The sequence below is a fragment of the Danio aesculapii genome, chromosome 1 (assembly GCF_903798145.1).
Source record: "Danio aesculapii chromosome 1, fDanAes4.1, whole genome shotgun sequence".
Classification (NCBI taxonomy): Eukaryota; Metazoa; Chordata; class Actinopteri; order Cypriniformes; family Danionidae; genus Danio; species Danio aesculapii.
Window position 1 is genome coordinate 18576400 of NC_079435.1, and position 20041 is coordinate 18596440.

A 20041-nucleotide genomic window follows, 5' to 3' on the forward strand; every position below is an offset into this window, starting at 1 on the left:
ATATCCATTTTACGCAATTTATATACAGGTCAGGGAGCATGATAAATCGCATTTTATCACATTATCTAAAAAAATCGAATCACACCAGATTAACGAATCAAACTGACAAACCTCACATAAATAAAGATAAATGTCTGAGCTGTAAACCTGTGATGCCGTGTGACGCTTAAACAGTAGAGAGGATTAAGACAGCTTAATCAGGCCAAACTCATTGTGACCCCATCACACAGACACACATACACACACAATCACACTTGTACAGCTCTCTTTATGGGGACTTCCTATAGATGTAATAGATACGTAATTATAAATAGATATAATTACACTATACAAACTGTATATTCTGTCTCCCTAAACCAGGGGTCGGGAACTTTTTTTCAGCAAAGGGCCATTTCAGATTTTTTTTAATCAAATGCATTTTTTAAAGAGCCATATAGGGTGTGTGTATTTAACAAAACCTTTATTTATTTATAGACAAAAACTTTATTTATGTCCATGCACAACTCAAAAATAAACAAATATGATGCATCGTAATGTATAAAGAAAGGACAATTTACAGATTTTTTTTTTCCATCGCCACTCATGAATGTTTGAATTTACGTGCGTGAGGTTACCATAGAAATTTAAGTTACCATAGAAATGTACCATAGAAATGTAAGAAATATAACTTGCCCTCTATTGTTGTCGCAATTCAAGTTAAACCACAGCACCACAAATGCGCATTGCTTGAAACGTCCTTTTATTGTAAACCGAGTTCTTATTCTTTTGCTATAGAAAATACAATATAAAGGGAATTGTAATTGTATTTTTAATAGGAAACTGATTTCTAGTATCATTTAGATTTTTGAAATTTTTGAAATATTATTGAAGAGAGACAGCTGGAGAGCCACATATTTTTGGTCAAAGAGCCACATGTGGCTCCTGAGCCATAGGTTCCCTACCCCTGCCCTAAACCAAACCCTCACTGGAAACAATATGCATGTTTACATTTTCTAAATACTTCATTCTATGTGATTTATGAGCCATTTATTTCATGGGAACCAAAACAACATCCCCACAAAGTCAAAATCTACTGGTATTTATTTTCCTGTGGGGAGATTTGGTCCCCGCAACATAAGGAATACAAGGTACACACACACACACACTTTTCAGCACAGCAATGTAAAGTCAGCACAGACATTTCTGACCTCTTTTGTCCACTCAAGCTCCTCACACTGACCTCAATATGCTGGGTTATTGTCTTTTGAAAACGGTGTGTATCTGAGACTGAGGCAGGCAGTCAATAACAAATATGAAAATGGATGAAAACTTCACGATGTCACCAATTTTTGACAGAATATATGAGGACAACAGAGATATCAAAGAGTTTTGCATATTCCTGCCTGGCATCCTAAATTTAAACCCTGAGCCTGAACTTCTTAGCAGCCCACTCCCAAAGATCCTGCCCTGGAGCGGAGAAGATTAAAGCTTAGATTAGCCCACGCTAAATATCAGACAAGCAAATCATTCAATGCCTGCAAACACGCATCCCCTGCAGTGTCCCTGCAGCTTAAACCCTGAAAATCTTCTGTACTTCTAGTAAAAAAGATTGGGGGCAAAATTTGATCTATGTGACTAGCTGTCTTTCACACTACTTAAAGTATGTTGACTGATGGTTTGTCTGTTAGAGCTAAACTCTGATTAGCTTTGAAAACATAAGAAGAAAAGTATAAATTATGAGTTATGTAACAGCAGACAACTAGCAAAATCTAAAACACATTCAAATACTGCTAAAAGAAAAAGCAGCACAATCATCACAGTATCACGCAGCACAGTCATAGATTAAGTTTCCCCTTTTTTAATGATTAACATACTGCCATGAATATTCAAACCTAAAGGTATAAGGGTGTCCTGGTGTATCCTGCTCCCGGAGGGCCAAAAATCTTCAAAGTTTAGCTCCGAACAGCTCCCACACAGTTGCCTGGAAGTTTCTAGTTGCCTGAACGTGTACTGGTACACAGCTGATTCGTTGTCTTGCCACCGTATCAGGCAGCGATTTTGAAGTCAGCGAATGCATGTGAACGCCTTTAAAAATAACTATGACAGAAAAAAAACATAAAGGGGAACATTTTTTGTTTTGCTAAAGAACCTATTAGACAAAAGTTCAACAGAGAAACAATTTTATATTATGGATGGATATTACAAGGTTTTTCATGGAACTCTCAATGACAATAAAGAACTTTAAGAGTGAAGGCACCTCAAAAAACGGATTTCAGACAGACTTTCAAAAAAACAGAAGTCCAAAAAATGGTCAAAAACCTATTTGACCAAAAAATGGTCAAATCCTACCTTGGAATTTATCCTTTAAAGACAATTTTACATAATGTAAATAAGCCTTTGTTCTACTATAAATACCCTTTGTAGATTGAAAAGGTTCCATGGGTTTTAAAGGGCACCTATGATGAAAATCTACTTTTGTGAGCTGTTTGGACAGAACTGTGTGTAGGTATATAGTGTGTCCACTCCCATAGCGGAGTAATAGAAACACAACAAGTCTCCTGACGTTAAAATAAGATCCAAATCCCAGTGATTATGAGGCCCATCGCAACATGACATGTTGTGATTTTCCCCGCCCACTAACTTGTTAGAAAGGCACCATGTTACTATAATCACACACACGTCAACAAAAAATTGTTTTTGCTAATAAAATGGGATTAAAATATCTGTTACAACTCTGCATGGTGTCAGTAAACGCACATATACAGTTGACGTCAGAATTAATAGCCCCCATTTATTTTTTCCCCAATTTCTGTTTAACGGAGAGAAGATTTTTTTTAACACATTTCTAAACATAATAGTTTTAATAACTAATTTCTAATAACGGATTTATTTTCTCTTTGCCATGATGACAGTAAATAATATTTTACTCAATATTTTTCAAGACACTAGTATTCAGCTTAAAGTGACATTTAAAGGCTTAACTAGGTTAATTAGGTTAACTAGGCAGGTTAAAAAATGTCTAAAAATATCTAAAAAAATATATAGCTTAAAGGGGCTAATAATGTTGACCTTAAAATGGCTCTTAAAAAATTAGAAACTGCTTTTATTCTAGCCAAAATAAAACAAATTAGACTTTCTCCAGAAGAAAAAATATTATCAGACATAATGTGAAAATTTCCTTGCTCTGTTAAACATCATTTGGGATATCAAAAAAATAAAAAATTCAAATGTGGCCAATAATTCTGACTTCAACTGTATATGTGTATATGTGTGTGTGCTGCAAACAGTATTTGTGTGTGACTCATCATTTCAGAAAGGCTTGAATAAACTCCACCACAAATACATCACTTACGGTGAGCATCAAACCAATCACCAACTCTGATGATGCAATCAGCTCAACAAGATCAAATCACTTATTTACATTTATTTTATTACTGATCCACACTGTGAGCGAAATTAAAGCTATAGATTTTTTATGGTTGCTTTGAGGTATCATCTTAGAATGCGGTCAAATCAATGCGTCTTGGTTGGATGAAGTCAAACTCTGGGTGAGTTTTCTTCTACATCCGTGTTAAGTGTGTCTTCATTGTTGTTCAGTCTGACATTATGACAACTGAGATCTTACAGTGTGACATGTGGATCATATTCATGCAGTCTGACAAGCCACAATCATTTAGGATTATTAAACATTGCACAGTGTGAGCTAGGCTTTGATGGAGAAGCTAAAATTGCACAGCCACTAGTTCCTTGCATCCGTGAATACAATAAATGCATTTGAATATTTAGCGATTTGGTTAGTAATTGTTAGAAGTTCTACAGGGTTAAATTTATCAATGTTGATTTTTTAAATTGATATAACAGATTTTTATTAAAATATCAATTTAAAAAAGTCTCCCAGTCCTTGACTTTTACTAAATTTCTTTATTTTACTGATGTTAAAACTTGTATTGATAAAACCAGATTTAAAAAATGAAGCATTTCTAAGCCTAGCAAACTTTAACTACTGTATATAAATTGTTTTAGCATTCAGTGTTGCTAGGCAATGTCTTTCAGCCACTGAAATAGCAGTAATGAGTTTCAGTCATTATCCAGTCATTTCCATTGAAACATGCTTTATGTAGGGCAAAAGAGGTCATAATGCTCACACTCAAAAAATTAATTTAGCTGGTTGTTCAAACTATTTATTTAAAATAAGTAACAACAACACAATTCTTAAGTTTTTTTGGGACAACTTTCTTGTTTTATGTTCAATCCACTTAAATTTGTAAAATTATATTAGGTTAACTGGTGACAATCTAGGGCAATATATACTTGCAAAATAAAGGAAAGCTTTGCAACCCCCCCAAAAAAAGTAATGAGCAAAAAAAAATTTAAATTCAATTCAATTAATAAATAAATTAATAAATTAATAAATTAATAAATAAATTAATTAATTAAATAAATAAATAAATAAATAAATAAATAAATAAATGCAAATCTCAAAAAAATCGCTAAGTGAATTTTATTTTTATTTTTGGAGAAAATAAACATTTATTTTGCTAGCAAAAATAAAGAAGTGCACAGTGAAAATTGAGTTTTGAGAAATAAAAATTAATTTTGCTAGCAAAAATAAACAACTGCAAAGGGAAAATTTAGTTTTGAGAAATAAAAATGAAATTTGCAAACAATCAAGCAGTGCAAAAAAAAAAAAAAAAAAAAAAACTAAAATATTAAAAAAGAAAGAAACATATATTTGCAAAACATTTTCTATAGCATTGCCTTTACAAAACCCGTCCAGTCACTGGCAATGCTCATTTTATGTTTACAACAGACCTGGTGGTCTTACAGCCCAGTAGGTCTGGGACTGCTGTGAACGCCCAAGTTCCCCTGACTCCGCCCCTTGTCAAATCAGGGCCACAAAGTGAAAGGTGCAGAAACGTGAAGTGCAAAGTGAAAACAGCATCGCAAATTCACAGCTGACTAAAAAGCAAATCAAAATGAGCATTGACATTGACTGGACGGGATTTGTTAAGGTGATGCTATAGAAAATGTTTTGCAAATTTATTTAGTTTTTTTATTGCAAATATTTTATTTATTTATTTATTTTTTTTATTTATTTATACATTTTTATTTCTCAAAATATTGCGATTTTTGGAAATGGAGATGGAGATTTGCATTATTTAATTAATTAATTAATTTTTTGCCCAATACTTTATTTTTTGTTTACAAAGCTTTCTTTTATTTTGAAAGTATATATGGCCCAAGATTGACTCCATAGTAACACTTTAGAATAATGGTCCATTAGTTAATGCATTTACTAACATTAACTAAGTATGAATAATCTAGTAAAGCATTTATTAATCATAGTTCAACATTTAGTAATGCATTATTAGTTAATCACTAATGTTATTTAACTTAAATAATGTTAACTAATGTTAACAAATATATAATAAATGTATTACCAATTGTTTGTTCATGCTAGTAAATACATTAACTAACATTAACTAATAGACCATTATTTTAAAGTGTTATGCATACAAATACCATAATATGTTTGCAGATATTTAAGAACATGCCAAGTGAACATGAACTGAAAAACAATGCTGAAGTCAGCTATTCTGCTTTGAGAATGTGTTTTCTGTGGAACACTGTCTTTATTTTGGTAATTTTAACCTGCCCAATGCCAGTTTAGCCAATTATATTTCAGCACACTGAGTTGCCTTGGGGGAAAACAGCATATTTCATTCATTCATTCATTCATTCATTCATTCATTCATTCATTCATTCATTCATTCAGAAAGGCTCTGAAAGCATGCATCCGTGACTGAAATGCGACCTCCGGTGGACAGTAGCAGACTCCGAAATGAGGCACAGATTCATGAGGTTATTAATTAGAGTTCCACATGAGGTTATTAATTAGCAAATTATATAAATATTACGAACGTAAACATTAGGTGAGCTGGTTACATTGTAACCGTGTATCCTAACAACACACTTCATGACAAGATACGCAGTGATGTGTAATTTGGCTGTTTGCACCAGAAGAAAAATGACAGAAGTTTAAATACAGCCATCCAAAAGCACAGAATATGCACTCACTCATGAAATGGTAAGTTTTATAATCTATTTAATACATATTAACCCTCTTTAACATTATTAAATGTACCTGCTGAATCACTCATATGTGTTTAATTCTAAAGTTCAATTACAAACGGTTTATTTCGTTTTCAAGATCTAAGGTGAACTATATGTGGCTGCTTTCAGTAGTATGGCAATAAATGTCATGTAAAATGGCATTCAAATTTACACTATTAGCATTTAACACTGAATAAAGCACACGAGGTGTACCTGAGGTGATCATTGTCATAGTTTTCTGTGATTCAGTTGCAAGAAAGAGAAGCCGTTTCTAATATATCCATTTGAGATGTTGGTTAGAACGAAAACTCCTTTTAATATGGAAAATATTTCTTCTATGGGGTGCTGTTGCTTTTAATTAGAACAGTAAATTAAAGTAAATTTTAGATTTTAAAGTAAATTCATAGTAAATTAGTACATTTTTATTCATTTAAATCACTCGCTCCTGTCCTCAATCTGGCAACCTGCACTTGCATTTGTTTTGATCCAGGAGTGCAATACCTAGTTCAACTACGTTGTGTCAAACTAACATAATGTGCCTTTAATCAATTTGTTATGAGAAAATTTGAAGGAATTGAGTGGAACCAAGCATTTTTTACAGTTAATGTTCAAGTCGATCAATTTAATTTGCTGCATTGGGCAACAGAAAGCTGCTTTAATGGGGTTTTTTTTACACACAAAATTTAGCCAGCATCTTACTGTGATTGGGACCAATTGTGTCTCAGGAGTCACTGATGCGCAGGTTTTTATTAGAGATGCGCATAACAAATTACTTTCAAAAAGTGACTGCCCGCTGGTTTGTCTGACTGACTAATTAACTAGTTGGCGTAACATTAAAAGGAATGGAGTTAAAGACAGAAGTTCTCTGTGAGGGTTTCAGCTTGCTGCTGACAGTCTAATTACTGTTAGACTGTTAACACACTAAAGCACAGCACTCTGTCAGCATGCTAAATCCGTCTGAAGTCTGGCCTGCACTACAGTAGGTGGTAGCAGCGAAACTGGTGTCAAACCACGATTTCTCCCAATGTTCTTATCTAGTTCGCTTGAAATTTGGCTGGCGGCGGGAAGGACTGTGTAACATGCTGAGAAGGAGGACAAGAGGGCATAGCTGCATTTGACAGGGAGCAACTTAAACCTACTGTGCTATTTCATAATAGATTTTTCTTTCCACCTTGCTAACCAACTCAAATATCACCAGTCATTAGTTATTTTGTGTGTTTCTTTCTCCACTAACATTTTTTTTCTTGCCACAGGGGCAGACGAGAGTGAGAGGGGCCGGGGAAAGATGGAGCGAGAGAGTGAGGAGGATAAAATGACAAAGTAGAGGACAAGAGGAAATGTAGCGGAGGGAAACGGATGGAGAGACAGAGAGACAATACTGTTGGAGGGTGGTAGAGAAATATAGGGAAGAGAGAGAGAATTTCCCAGAATAAAGAAAGCATACAGAGCAGATAAACGATGACTGTCACATCACAGCGGAAGTCTCTGGAACATGTCAGTGGCTGATGGTGAGATGCCCACATGGACAAAACGACGTACAGTGCTCAAATAGAAGGATTTTATTTCTATCCGGTTTTAGTTTACTTGACCTTGACTGTTATTTTCTTTTGCAATATGTTTAGTGGGTGCAATAAATAAACAACTGGACAGACGGACGGATGGATGGATGGATAGATAGATAGAGTAAAAAGCATTTATAATAATTATATTTAAATGACGTAGGTTATGGTTATTCTGACAACTGCAATGTTCTGTTCTATTTATTTATAGCAATAAATCAAAAAAATAATTTAAAAAAGTACATACACACATCATACATCTCTTTAAATAACCATTATTTACGCATTTAATAAATAGAAACATTAAACTTACAGTTTAAAGAGATTTGTAGACAAATTTATAAATACATTATATGGTTTTATTACAATTATCCAATGTTCACCGTTAAGCATATGATGACATATAACTTAAAAATTTTTGAGATGTTGATTAAAAAATTTATGGGACTGATTCAATAAAATGCAACTTTAAACTTGCAATATCCTGTGTTGTAATAATACAATTATTACCATTGAATGGTTTATTAAATGATTAAATTATTTAAATTAATTTAAAATCGCCCAGCAGATCACATTGACGTTTTTTAACGCCAACGTCGCGGGACACTGCATTTTGTTTGGTAGTGAAAATCGGGCTGACGTCAGAACCCAACATCAGGCCGATGTCAATGTTGGACAGACGTTGCATTTTGGTTACTTTTCAACACAATCTAAAAACAACAAAATATCAATGACTAATGATGTTACAGCTTGATGTTGTCTGCACATTACCTATGACGTCTATTAGATGTTGGATTTTGGTTGCCATACCTGACAAATAATTGTCAGTATTTGATTTCAATATGACATTGGTTTAAGATGTTGGCTTGACATTGGATTTTGGTCACTTTCCAACACAACCTAACATCAACAAAATATCACCTTCATTTCACATCTTTAAACTTGTGATATTCTGTGTTGTAATAATACAATGACTACCATTGAATGATTGTTTTTTGAATGAAGCAGTTAATTTATTTTAAAAATCACTCAGCAGGCACAGGATGTCAACATGATGTCAGATTGACGTTGTACCCCAACGTCATGGGACATTGCATTTTGTTTGGAAATGAAAATCGGGTTCCCAACGCAACCTAAAAACAACTAAATATCAACGTCTAATAATGCTACAGCTTGATGTTGCATGGACATTACCAATATGACGTCTATCAGATGTTGGATTCTGGTTGCCATACCTGAGGATTAAATGTCAGTATTTGACGTTAATTGGACATTGGTTTAAGATGTTCATTCAACGTTGAATTTTGGTCACTTTCCAACACAACCTAAAACAACCAAATATCAACGTCATTTCACATTGTTATTGGATGTCCTTAGATGATGGTAATCTAAATCTAAAGTAATATTAACGACTGCTTGGTCAGAATGGCCAATTGCTCTCTCACACTTTTACTCATTATGATATTTACACCTCATTCTGTAATCACACTGTAATCTGTAATAGTAGGCTCTTCTGAGATTTACAACACAAAAGTGTTTTTTTTTTAATTATTTAACTGTTACCCAATTTTTTATAAATGGCAGGCCTATTGAGCATAAATCTTTATTTGGCTGATCTCTACTGAAAAGAATACTCATTAAGTTGGAATGCTTTTGCTGAGAGTAGCTCTCTAGAAATATTTCTTAACCCAGAAAAACCAAACTGGTATACATGCAATAAAGTCCTTAGTCACCGGTACAAAAAGTAATAAAAATATCAAATATAGAAAAAAAACCCTGCTCTGCCTTTCTTCTGTTCAACATCAATGTGTGCGTATACAATCAATGAAAATAAATATAACTGATTATTATCTCTGTCCTTTACTTGCACACATATAAATTAGGAATGATTTTTCTAACCTGTGTTTGTATGTATCAATGGAGAAAGAGGAGCAGGCACTAGATGGCCACTATAACAAAAGCACATTCCTTATCAGCCCACATTCTAGCGAACCCTCGCAAAATTCCTACTGGCACGACGACATTTCCAAACTATATCACCATGAGGTCATTGTTTAAAATGCAATTTGTCTTTCTAATGTTCAGGAACATTCAAGAGTGGAGCCTCATGTCTAGCAGACTCGCAATACCAACACTGGTGCAATATCTGTTACATTTTCTGTTGATTTTCAGTTACATTATTGTTTAGTTAGCTTTTTTTAGTCAGAAACAATCCCACACACTGTAAAAAAAAAAACATTTCTACACAATTCATTCATGTTGTCCCATGTTTGTTAGTTAACTTACAAATGTATTGAATGCTGGATTGAACATAAGAGAACATGAGTGGATTGAACATAAAACAATTTGCCCACCAAAAAATCTCAAGAATCGTGTTGTTTCAGCTCATTTTAAATAAGTAGTTCAATCTTTTTTTCAGTGCATGTAAAACAAAACTATAATTTGTAAAATTATAATCCCTTGTCTTAAGCTGTTTGGATGGTAATTGTTTGTCAGGAGGATGTAAGGGGAAATCTTAGACCGAGTTGCGTACTTGTTTTCGACAAACAGCAGGTCATGGGGTTTAATTGTCATCCAGATCCACATCTCTGAGTTTCTAATCAAGATGAATCCAAAAGTTATTTTGCAAATCCTTTTTGGTCACTGAAACTCACCGTACAGTTCCACTTCATGGTAATTTGCATCCAAACAGCAACATCTTGCTTATTAAAGAGGACACACATTACAGTGCTAGAAATGTAAGGTCTGTGTACTTTGTTTATTATTGACTAACTGTCAAAAGTCACATGTTTTGAGTCGTGTTGTGGTCCAGTGTAATTGGCTGTTGTCATGACGATCATGTCAGCGCTGATGCTGATCCCCAAAGTGGATCTAGTGTGAGTTTGATAAGAGTTAGAGCTACACTTTGCAGGAAAGTGGATCCCACGAGCAATATTTGAGAATCCCACATACAGTATAAATAGTACACTGTTAACAGCTTCCTGTATAATCTACAGTAACTTACTGGCAGCAGTTCACCAGTAACTTACTGTAAAATCAATTACTGCTGTATATTTATTAACAGAATTGTATGTATATCTTTACTGTAAAATATACAGTAAGTTTCACAATGCAGCTGTCACATACAGTACATAACTGTCCTATACAGTGAAATACAGTTCATATTACAGTTAGATACTGTTTAATTTACAACATTTTTAACAGTGTAGCATCTGACTGAGCATGTGAATATTCATGTAAGACATAGTACTAGTTTTGTACGATTACAAACTCAATGATTACAATCGTGTTCAATCGCTGAGGAACTATAGAGATTTTTTTTTCCAGATGTCCCCATGAAAAACATTCTGAAATGTACTTTTTTTTTTTTTTTTATTTCCCTTAATGTGCTGCAAGTTACCTAAAAAGTTCTTTAATACCCCATTTAAAGTTTTTAATGTGAGTTTATGTTATTGTGACTCAGCAAAGAGTTTAAGCGCCTGTTTATCATAAAATAATGACAATTTTTAATTTACACAAAGTAATTTTAATTTAATTTTTAATTTACACAAAGTACATTTCACAAATTCTGAAGCTATTTGTTCACATTGTACATCTGCATTGCAAATTATCATTATATTCAGAGGATCTTGAAAATGAATTGAGATTTGTACACTTTAAAGCCACAAAAGTTTTCCTTCTTTAAAATCTTTGTCCACATGAAAATGCAAGATGACTGCTGTCAACAGTATGACAGGATATCTGAAGCCTCAAAATGGGTTCATATCAGATTCTGTTGGCTGTTAACATGATGCACTGGCCACTGAGCAGATAAGCGTCTTGTAAACAACAAAGATTGTGGCGCACAATCTGATGTCACACAAAAGCAAATGGTCGCATGGACAAGCTAAAAAAACTCTCACCTTAACACAAGTTTTCAAAAAGTTAAAGTTTCAGTCACCCAATGCTGTGTTTGCATGTTTATGAACACCAATCTGCGTAGAATGAAAACGTGGTTATGAAAACACCAATGTTTGTGTGTGGACAGTAGCGCTGAACAATATATCGTTTGGGCATCGATATCGCAATGTGTGCATGCTATAGTCACATCGCAAGATTAGATGGTTTATTAAAGAATAAAAGATAAAGATATTATAAAATATTATAATTGTAAATATTATAATTTTTATTTTAAAAATGATGACCAAGGTATTTTACATTTGATTGTTCAATTTCTGTATTTGAATACTGTTAGATTCCCCAGAAAACCATAAAGCACTGTTTATGTATTTATTTTTGCTTTTAATTTTAATATAATTTATGTAGACACACTGCAGAAAGCAAGACTTGCTCATCCAGTGGCTTAGTGGTTAGTGCATTAACAAATGGCCCTCTGAGGTTCATGGCGACTTAGTTCAATTCCCACCTCGAGGTCCTATGCCGATCCTTCCCCTCTCTCTGCTCCCCATGTTTTCCTGTCTATACTCTCTACTATCCTGTCAATTAAAAGTGAACCCCCCAAAAAAATAATTATAAAAAGAGCTATTCAAATAATCTGCTAATCAAAATATCACAATGTGAAAAAACAAGATTTTTCCAGTATCGTGCAGCCCTAGTGAACAGGGCCTAAGTTGGCCACAGCCATATCACCCTTTAGCCCAAAACTGGTTGATTAGCAGGGTTGAGGTTGGTCAATACCAGGATCTGTGACCATCTGGGAAAATAAGGTTGCTTTTTTGTTTGTTGGTGAGGCCAGCATGTAGGGATGGCTTGATAACATAATTTTGGGTTCGGTTCGATACTAGAATGCAATACCTCAGTAATGATACTAAATCGAAAATAACTAGCCTTAAAAGATAAGTGAATTGAAAACTTTAGTTGAAAAATAACAATAAAATAAATGTTAATATATTTGTTTCACATATATATTATGCTTGACATAATTTGATGTGCCTCCTGAGGTAACTTTGACATGATTTGTAGCAACACCTTTATCAGTTTTATATGCAATATATTGTCAGTTTTACTTTTAATATTGTCCTCCTTTAATAGTTTTGGGCGCATTGAGGGAGTTTTGTCTGTGTGACGATCCATTGCGTCGTTCTTTTGTGACTTTGACTGTTTTCAGCAGCAAACTGTGAAGCACAAGAACTTCAGAATTGCAATGTGTCAAATTCCAAATTAAGCCGAATTATTAAACCATTTAAATTATTTTAAGTACCAGTATGGTACGGTGCGCTTTTATGGCCATATCCACTGCCAAAAGGTATCAAAAAGCGAACCATACCATACCACTTTTTGGGTACCCGTTTGAAATGCAACTGAACGCTTTTGGTTTACAGAGGGTCACTCACTAGCTCATGCAACAAGTCAAGAGAATGAAAACAAAGGAAGCGCCATTTTTAAATACACAGCTGAGACATTACATCGTAATAATTTATACATATAATAACGAGCCATTGTTGACCCGAGCTTAAACAAACCTTGTCGTCATCTTGATGAACAGCCACAAAGCCAAGAAAAAGAGCAGAATCTACCCTGTCATTGTTTACATGGTCATCTAAAGTGTTATTGGTTTAACTTTCTGGCATGAGCTCGCCGCACGTCTATATTTGAAATGACAAACTTCTTGAGCTGATGATAATAATGTGGGCGTAATTATTGAAGTGCTTTTGACATCCTTTTAGAAACGTACAAACACCAGAGTGAAGCGCGAAAAAACAAAGAAGCCAGAAAAAAGGAGCAAATGATCCTTTCAGCAACCTAAAACATCAACAAACTGCCATGTTTAACTGTTATCATCACCTTTTGGACTATTGTGAACTCTAAATGACGGAATTACTTTCTAACAAAAGGTTACATGTGCTGGTGAAGATTAAAACTACAGATGAGAGGTTTGGACTGACTATGTTATATGTTGTGTGTTGTTTTTGAACCCAAATAAGGACTAAATGTATGTTGTGTGTAGTTTTTCTGTAATTGGTAACTTATCAGAGACTGTATCGTACACAGCACATCCCTACCAGCAGGGGGTGCTTACCATCTCCAACCAGCTCAAAGCAGCGGCCATGCTTCAAAACATACCTTACAACAGGGCTAACACAGATTTCCTTTCAAACAGAGACTGTGAGCAAACTGTCCATCTGATTCACTAATCCTCAATTCAGACAGAGAAAGCGCTCTGGGCTGGGCTGTGTTTTGTTTCAGGCCGAGCAGACACACAGATGCTCTCAAGGGCTGCAGCAAGCCATCGCTATTATCAACAGAGCATTGTCTGCAACCTTAGATGAGACGCCGAAGGGAATAATGACTAGTCCCATTTGACTAGTCTGTTTGCTCTGCCTCAAGACAGTCATTATAATGATCCAGAAAAGATTCAGCTGTGATCATTTCATCAACTGTGTGTGCAAATCCTAGGGCTGAAATGTCTTATTCAAGTGAAAAAAAAGAGCCAAATACGAATTTCCAGCATGGTGTTTGCTGGACTAATTGATAGAGCGGCTTTTTCTTCCTGTCAGCGTTTCTACATAATTAAAAACTTTTATTTATAACGAATGCATTTAACTGATTTGATTTAACTTTAATGAAAGTGTGATCATTTTAAATGTTTTAACATATTTGTATTTCAAATACATACAACTCTGAACTTTAAATAAACAAATTCAAGAGTTCGCACTTAGATATTGTTTGACAACTGTTAGCAGGTTTGGCATGCTGTCCCGGGAGAGAACCCTGAGCTTGGAGATAGTTGAGCCTAGCGCTCCCGCCTGGTCCATAAAGCATGTGAGGGGAGTACGAGATTAGGTGGTTCCCCGTGGTAAAGGAGGAAAGGAGGAGAAGGGGTAGATGGGGGTTTCTTCGGAAAACGAAGATAAGAGAGTAGTTCTAGCTAAGCTACTTATAGTGAGTTGGGATTAATCTGATTGGCTAACTAATGAATGTAGATGGGTGGCCAGCTGCAGTCAATCATATCACGTGCTCCTCTCGAAATTAGTTTGTGAAACTTCACTAAAATTATGTGACAATACAGACTGAAGTAATATACTAACAAATAAAAACACACAATTAAATAAAGACTGAAGTAATACTGACTAAAAATACTAAATAAATAAATGCAGGAATGAATGAATGAATAAATGAATAAATGAATGAATGAATGAATAAATAAATAAATAAATAAAAATGACATAACAATAAAGACTTAAATAATACTGACTATAAAAATACTAACTAAAAATACAGCAATAAATAAATTAATTAAATAATTTAATAATAAATAAATAAATAAATAAATAAATAAATAAATAAATAAATAAATAAATAAATAAATAAATAAATAAAAAATCAGGTGACAATAAAGAAGTACGAAGTAATGAAGTAATACTGACTAAAATACTATATAAATAAATAAATAAATAAATAAATAAATAAATAAATAAATAAATAAATATTTGACAATAATGATTGAAGTAATACTGACTTTAAAAATACTAACCAAAACAATACAGGAATAAATAAATAAGCAAATATATAAATAAATAAATAAAAAATCAGGTGACAATAAAGAAGTACGAAGTAATGAAGTAATACTGACTAAAATACTATATAAATAAATAAATAAATATATATATATATATATATATATATATATATATATATATATATATATATATATATAAATATTTGACAATAATGATTGAAGTAATACTGACTTTAAAAATACTAACCAAAACGATACAGGAATAAATAAATAAGCAAATAAATAAATAAATCAATAAATAAAAATTACTTACAAAAAATACAGGAATAAATATTTTTTAATAATATTAAAACAAATGTAATATATAATTTTAGAATATGGCTAAATATTACTTTTAAGAGTAATTAAATTAAAACCCCCTGAATTTTTAACAATATTGTAACTATTTACAAACTGTAAAACTTCCAATTAAGTTGTTGTAGACAATTTCAATAATGAATGTCTTATTTCATATAAACTAAGAAATTTAGCATGGCCCCATAAAGTTTTAAACACCCTATACCACCCAGCTCACTTCCCCCTGGTAATTATAAGAAATCAAACCACAAACCAATCCACTGTAATATAAAAGAAATATTAAAATAAGGTGAAATCATTAGCTTCTTACTGTACATTAAAAGGAAAACATTGACACAATAATGAACACTGCATCTAGTAAACATCAACATCAACATACACCAGAAACATAAGCTCACAGTAATGAAACATTAGCTGTTCAGTGCATCAAAAAGCGAAGTGTAACATCCATTAACTAAAGTTCTATGTAATGCAATGGAGCACTTCTGGGATACATGGCTCCATTAAATATGAGGCATTATCACAGCCTATGAAAATCTCACTGGCTTACTTTGAACATCAGCTCTTTGTTTGCTACCTTGCAAACATTGATATATCATTTAGGATATGCAAACCAAGTCACTTTCTGCAGTACATAACCAATTATTGGGATCATGGAAAGCTCTCATTATGATATGATGATGATAATGATGATGGTGAAGGTCAGTCAGCGAAGACATGCTGTTTTAACAAGCATTTATAGCTCTATTTTAACGATCTAGGCGCAAAGTCTAAAGTGCATGCCACAAAAGCATTAAGGGTGTGTCTGAATCCACTTTTGCTATTTTAAAGTCTCAAAGAAATCAAAACTAACCATATGATTTTGCTAGCTTACATTGCTAGTTTTGTGGTGAGTAATTCATCTGTGCATGTCATTAAGAAAACAAAAGTAGTTTGTTCTAATCTGTAATTAAAATCTGAAAATGCACTTACTGTTTGTTTTCAGTTCATTTATCAGATTACGTGATTTTGAGGTAATGGGCATGGCTAAAGCTGCTCCAACTGTGAGTTTTGACACAAATGGTGAGCAGGAGGAGTCTGTTAGGTTGTAAAAACTTTTCTAAAACCCCTTTCCCCATCTTTCTGAATGAAATGCCAACTTTACTATGGCCATTCAGCTCACAGTAGAAAAAACAAGCCACGCCCACTGTTTTAAAATTCTGTTTCTCTAGGAACTGCGTCACATTACAAAAAGAATAACGATCGCAGCGCCCGGACTTAAAGGACAGAAACATACACTTGCACCCAGGCGCACGGTCTAACAGGATTGTGCTTATTCTCTTAATAAGTTATAGGTGTGTTTAATGCAGAATAAAATGCATTAAACCAATCAGAGTCTCTTCTCCCGTTACCTTTAAGAGTCAGTTGCGCATCGTCATAGTGCATTATCTATTTACATGACGGAATTTGTAAGTTGAAAAACTGAATGCTTCACTAGTGAGAAAACAGTTAAACAGCCCATCTGCCGAACGAGCCTCCTCCATTCAGCCTCTTTACTTTCTCTTTACTTTATTTTAACTCTTTACTTCTTTACTTCCGTGGATAAGGAAACGGTGTTGTACACACTACACTGAAGACATCCATTAGCCTACATATTTAATTTAGTTTGTTAAGCGCGAAGACTTGTTTCAAAGCTATTTCTAAATTTAGTTCTAATTTCCAGCAAATGAAGAAATGAAGTATGGTCAAAAAAACTATAATTATTATATAGTTATATCCAAACATACATCTTATTCGAATGCCACATATCTCCAAAACTCGACAGGTGGACAAATCTAAACATGTTTTTATTAAAACAATTATAAATATGCATATAATAAATAATACTGCTAATAATAATAACATTATACAAATGCAAGTTGTCATGAATAAACTGAAAAAAGCCCCCGCGAACACGATGAAGGCATGGAGGTAGTGGTTTTTATATGTATGTAAAAAATAATGATATTGTAACATTTCAATCCTTAAATTTTTTTCATTTGTAAAGATATGTGTGTATTGCTGTACATCCTGTGTGTATTAAGCAATGTGTAAGCGTTTGAACCCACATAGGCACATAACTAACGCGCTCTGCGCTGGACTTTAGACCAGCTTTTAGTTGGTCAGTGGCGCAGTCTATTTCACTTCCTCAAAATAGCAATGCACTAACAATGCGCCTTAACACACCTCCTTTTTAAACCAGAACACCCATGAGTCCACAAAGTGGTGCAAATAGATTTGCTATTTAAACAACATGGTGCAAAATGTGAAAATTAAGCTTGTGTTGGTCTGAAAACAGCAACAAATCGCGCCAAACACGTCTTGCACCTTATTGCGCCAGGTGTATGATACGGCCCTTGAAGTCCATGTGAAATCTTTTTTTTTTTGCTTGCTCACATTGTTAATATTTAGGTGAACAATTAATCTGTGTAGAAAAAATTGGTAAATATCAATCAAAGTCTGAGCATTTGCTTCCGTGTTTGGAGTGTCAGTTCTTCTCTGCTGACATCAGTTTGAATGTTCTTTACCACGCCCCTCTTACCAGTAGTTTTCTATGAGGAAATGATGCGCATAAAGAAAGTCCCGCCTCTATTAAATATTTAATTTCAGTAGGAAGTACATCAACATATTGTTATAAAAGTCTCATCAACTTCCAGTTTACTCTGACTTCAAAGTCACAATGGACAATCCCACCCAATATCCAATTCAATTCAATTCACCTTTATTTGTATAGCGCTTATACAATGTAGATTGTGTCAAAGCAGCTTCACATAAAAGGTCACAGTAAATAGGAACAGTGTAGTTCAGTTTGTAGTGTTTAAGTTCAGTTCAGTTTAGCTCAGTTCAGTGTGGTTTAATAATCACTACTGAGAGTCCAAATACTGAAGAGCAAATCCAACGATGCGCAGCTCTATAGATCCCGAAACATGCAAGCCAGTGGCGACAGCGGAGAGGGAAAAAAAACTCCACACATCCCTCTCTATCGTTCTCTCTAACAAATTCATGCACAAAAGCATTGATACTGCAGTCTTCTTACTTTCACTGAACCTTGTTGTTTACCCAGATTAAGTCAAAGCTAAAATTGAGGTTAATGCCTAGATAAACACACGCAGTCATGCAAAACAAGGTCAGGACGAGCAGCTCAAACCAGAGCTTCCGTTTCCCCAATATTACTGTAGAGAGCCCTTTCTCATAATGAAATTTATAGCAAAAAAAGTCCCAGTTCAGTGATTCGAGACAGTTTCACTGATCACATTGACCGTTAGCTTCACATCTCTGTTTCGCAGCAGCTTTATAGCAACCACAGTTAAGACAGTAAAGCTTAAACTACTGAATACTTTTATATATACACTATTATTTCTCTTTAGAAGTAACGAGCAATAAAAGCTAAGCATATAGAGGTGCAAGGCACATTTACACGTTATTAAGATTTATTTTTGTCAATCCAATCATAGGTACACACTTACGCAGGAGTAAATGGACTCTGAAATGTTTTAAGCTTGTCCAATTCGACCACTTCCAGAAGCAGTTGAAAATGTGTTTAACCAGACTGCTTTTGTAATGTAAACGCTCATGCGGTCAAATGCATTTAAACAGCCACAAAAGGCCTCCTCTCTGCCTACTGACCTAATTCATAAACATTATAGGAGATGTTTTTGAAGCGTGTTAGCCACAGGCATTGCCGTCAGAACTTATATGTTTGGCTTAAAGGGTGAAAAATGTAAAAAAAACACACAATGTTCCCAAACTTTTCTGATTCTAGCACAAACTCACAGCGTTTAATGCAGTTAACATCAATCAGAACAGAACATCTGCTGATTCTTTTTGTTGTTGTTGTCTGCTTTTACGTTAATATGTAAATGATGCAAGCATATTTCAGAATTTTAGATTCTATTAATATTAGAGAATATTAGATTCTGCTCTCAAAGAAATAAGAGATGTAGGGTAAAGTGGACAAAACTAAAAAATAAAACACCAGATGCAATGAAGTAATGTAATCTGGATTCATTTGTTGATGTTGAATTTAATATGTGCCTTTTACACACATTACAAAACAATTTATGTACTTAAAGCACCAAAATCTCAAATGCGTGTCACCAACATTTACACCAGGGTTTCAGCATGTTAGCATGAGTGCTAACTGCTAATGCGAAGCCATATTTATCATTGTTCGGTGATATCTTTAATATGTGCATTTTTTACATATCACAAACAATATTAATGTACTTCAAGCACCAAAAACTCAAATGTGTCACCCAGGTTTACACAAGGGATTCAGAAGGTTAGCATGAGTGCTAACTGATAATGTACAGCCATATTTATCATTGTTTGGTGATGTATTTAATATGGCTTTTTTACATATCACAAACAATATTAATGTACTTTAAGCACCAAAAACTCAAACATGTGTCACCCAAGTTTACACCAGGGTTTCAGCATGTTAGCATGAGTGCTAACTGCTAATGCGCAGCTGTATTTATCATTGTTTGGTGAAATTTTAACCCAATTTAAAAATATGCATGAAAATTTTAACTGAACAAAACTAAACCTCAAC

General features: G+C 33.9%; 1 protein-coding gene across 1 annotated transcript in view; it reads right to left on the reverse strand.

Moving 5' to 3' along the window:
* The window catches only part of ctnna2 (catenin (cadherin-associated protein), alpha 2), an 845686-nt gene that overhangs the window by 802425 nt on the left and 23220 nt on the right, over positions 1 to 20041 (reverse strand).